We start from the raw sequence: 4,266 nt of genomic DNA, 5'->3' as shown, positions 1-4,266 counted from the left end.
CTATCTGAGATATCCAAGATGTCCTTGGATCATTCTACTGGTGGATCACTCCACTTGAAGAAAATGCTTGAAGAGGCACAGAAACTCGTTGAAATGGTTGCAAATAACCAATTCATGTACACTTCTGAGAGGAACCCTATGAACAATGGGGTAGCTCAGAAGAATGGAGTCCTGGAAGTTGACACTCTGAATGCCATATTGGCTCAGAACAAGATATTGACTCAACAAGTCAATATGATCTCTCAGCACTTGATTGGAGTGCAAGCTGCAACTAGCAGCACGCATGACACCTCCCATGATGGAGATGCCTATGATTCAGATCAACCCATGATGGAAGAGGTGAATTACATGGGAGGACCCTATGGAAATACCTACAACTCCTCATGGAGGAATCATCCTAACCTCTCATGGAAGGATTAATAGAAGCCTCAGCAAGGCTTCAACAATAATCAAGGTGGAAGAACCCAGAATAGGTTCAACAACAGACCACCATTCCCATCTTCTCAGCAGAAGATGGAGACTCCTAAGCAGAGCCTTTCTGACTTAACAACCATAGTCTCTGAGCTCTCTAAGATTACTCACAGTTTCATAACAGAAACTAGGTCCTCCATCAGAAATCTGAAGGTACAAGTTGGTCAACTAAGCAAGAGAATCCCTGAGACCCCTCATAACACTCTTCCTAGTAACACTGAAGTAAACCCAAGAGAAGAGTGCAAGTCCATCACTGTAGAGACTGAGGCCAAATCTAAAGAGGATGCAATGGAGTTGAACGCCAGTAAGGAAGACCTTACTGGGCGTTCAACACCCACAAAAGCACCATTATTGGCGTTGAATGCCAATAAGGAAGACCTTACTGGGCGTTCAACGCCCAACAAGCCACCATCACTGGCGTTGAACGCCGGTAAGGAGCACCTTAATGGGCGTTCAACGCCCAAGGCAGCACAAGTGAAGCTATTCAAGCTGGGCGTTCAACCCCCAAAGAAACACAAGTCCTGGCATTGAATGCCACAATAGGGATAGTTGGCAACCCTATGCTCACTGAGAACTTCTCTATTGAAGAACTGATAGAACCCAAGGTTCATGTGGAGCCCATTGAAGTTCCCTTGAATGCTTGGTTGAAGATCATAGAATCTGCAGAGTACTCTTCCTCTAAAGAGGAAGAGGAAACCAGGGAAGAGCAAGTTGCTCAGTACCTAGGAATTCTGATGAAGCTAAATACCAAGTTGTTTGGCACAGAGCCATTGGAAGAAGAACCTCCAATGCTCACCACGGAACTCAATGCCTTGGTTCAGCAGAAACTATCTCAGAAGCTGCCGGATCCAAGACGCTTCCTGATTCCCTGCACCATAGGCACCATGACCTTTGATAACACTCTGTGTGACCTAGGGTCAAGCATAAACCTTATGCCACTCTTTGTAATGGAGAAGTTAGGAATCTTTGAGGTACAAGCTATAAGAATCTCACTAGAGATGGCAGACAGGTCAATGAAAAAGGCTTATGGTCGTGTAAAGGATGTCTTATTAAAGGTTGAGAACCTTTACATCCCTGCAGATTTCATAATCTTGGATAAGGAGAGGAAGAGGATGAATCCATCATCCTTGGAAGACCTTTCTTAGCCACTGCCAATGCCATCATTGATGCAGCAAAGGGATAGCTAATTCTACAGTTATGGAAGGACCACATTTTATTCAAGATGCCTAACCCTAACTCTCTCTGACAACAGAGAAACAGTTGTGCAATACTTAGTGTTTCGACCCTCTCTCTCAGTGTAAGGTTATGCAGAGTCCCTAGACACCAACTCTAAGTTTGGTGTTGGACAGCCATTATCAAGCACTGAGAACAAAGGTACTAAGAAGAAAGTACCTAAAGGCTGGAGGGATAAGAAAATCCCACTAAAGGCCTCTCACCTGACATGAGAGTTATCTTCACTGATAACCCAGTCATTCCACACACTGTGAACAAGATCCTGTCTCTAGAGCATGTGGAGCTCATCCATGAGAGCATAGGCAAGAAGTTCACTGTAAGGGACGAAATTCTGAGCCCCTATGCATCTCCGCAAGGAGCTAACAGTCAAGCTAGTGACGTTAAAGAAGCACTTGTTGGGAGGCAACCCATCAATAATTAATATCTTCTTATTTTTCTTTAAGTTTATTTAAGATATTTTAGTTTAATTTTCATATTCATTTAAGTTTGTAATCATGTGCAGTAGTTAGAGCAGAAACAAAAACAGTCAGAGCTAAAAACATAACACCATGGATGCAGAGACCTCGCTAGCGTTGAACGGCAGACAGGGAGCCTGAAGCTGGCGTTGAACGTCAGTCAGGAGGCAGAACCTGGTGTTCAATGCCCCAACAGAGGCATAGACCTGGCGTTGAATGCCAGGAAGGAGGTCCCTTAAGGGTGTTCAACGCCCAATGAGAGGCACATAGCTGGCGTTGAACGCCAGCCAGGAGCAAGAGCTGGGCGTTCAACGCCCACAAGGGGGCAGGGAACTTGAATTCCCTAGCCTCTCAGGATCAGTGGGTCTCACAAAATCTCCATCTACCCCACCTTCTTCTCTCTCTTACTTTCACTCTTTCCTACATACTCTTCCCTATAAACCCTAACCCAATCACATCCATATCACTTTCCAATACCATCATAACTCCCACCAACTCCCACCCACTTCAAATTCAAAATTTCCCACCCAATTCCCACCCATTCATTCGAACCCAACCTTTTCCACTCCTATAAATACCCCTTCTTCCTACCCTTCATTCACACTCTATTCTTACACTAAAGCCCTACCTGGCCGAATCCACTATCCCTCTCCTTCTCCTCCAGTCTCTTCTTATTCTACTATTTTCTTCTCTTTTCTTTCTATTTTGCTCGAGGACGAGCAAAGCATTTAAGTTTGGTGTTGGAAAGACCTTGCTTTTTACTTTCCATTTCCATTTATGGCACCTAAAGTTGGAGAATTCTCTAGAAAGAGGAAAGGGAAAGCAGTTGCTTCCACCTCTGAATCTTGGGAGATGGAGAGATTCATCACCAAAGCTCATCAATACCACTTCTATGAAGTAGGGGCAAAAAAAAAAGAGTGATTCCTGAAGTCCCCTTTTGGTTAAAAAAGAATGAGTTCTCGAAGATCCGAAGAGAAATCCAGAGGAGAAGTTGGGAAGTCCTAACCAATCCTATCCCAGAAGTTGGGATCTTGATGGTATAAGAGTTCTATGCCAATGAATAGGTCACGAAAAATCATGACACTAGTGTAAAACCAAGTCCCAAAAATTGGCATACCATGGTCCGAGGGCATCTCTTGGATTTCAGCCCAGAAAGTGTAAGGTTGTCGCTCCATTTTCCACTGATGCAAGGAGACCCACATCCTTACACTAGGAGAGTTAATTTTGTCTAGAGGTTGGACCAAGTCCTTTCAGACACTTGTGTGGAAGGAGCTCAATGGAAGAGGGATGCTCAAGGCAAGCCTATCTAACTGAGAAAGGCTTGACCTCAAGCCCGTAGCTAGAGGATGGTTGAAATTTATCCAACGCTCTATCATTCCTACTAGAAATCGGTCAAAAGTGACCATTGACAGAGCCATCATGATTCATTGCATCATGATTGGAAGTGAGGTGGAGGTACATGAGGTAATACCTCAAGAGTTGTACAAGAAAGTTGAAAAGCCTTTCCCCTTAGCAAGGTTGGCATTCTCCCACCTTATCTGTCATCTATGCAATTCAGCTGGAATTGTCATAGAAAGAGACATTCCTATTAAGGAGGACAAGCCCATCACCAAGAAGGGGATGGAGCAAATTAGAGAGTCAGCACATGGACCACAGCAAGAGCATGTGGAGCTACCTCAACAAGAAATCCCTGAGATGCCTCAAGAGATGCATTTTCCTCCTCAAGACTATTGGAACCAATTACACACTTCTTTAGGAGAATTAAGCTCCAGCATGAATCAACTAAGGATAGGACATCAAGAGCACTCCACCATCCTCCATGACATAAGAGAAGATCAAAGAGCCGTGAGGGAAGAACAACATAGGAAGGGGCGTGACATAGAGAAAATCAAGCACTCCATTGGATCCTCCAGAAGGAGTGGTAGCTGCCATCACTAAGGTGGATTCATTCCCTTTACTCCCCTGTTGTTCATGTTATTTTTCTATTTTCCATGTATTATGTTTCATTGTCTGTTTCTAAGTGCATGATCATCTGTCTTTATGTCTTAAAGCTATGAAATATTCCATGCATCTATCACCTTGCTTAAAAGAAAAATTTTATTTGAAA

This window comes from Arachis ipaensis, chromosome B4 (genome assembly GCF_059453495.1).
Source record: "Arachis ipaensis isolate K30076 ecotype BB chromosome B4, ASM5945349v1, whole genome shotgun sequence".
In the NCBI taxonomy this organism is placed as follows: Eukaryota; Viridiplantae; Streptophyta; class Magnoliopsida; order Fabales; family Fabaceae; genus Arachis; species Arachis ipaensis.
The sequence above is the reverse complement of the archived record's forward strand: the minus strand, read 5'-3'. Positions refer to the sequence as shown.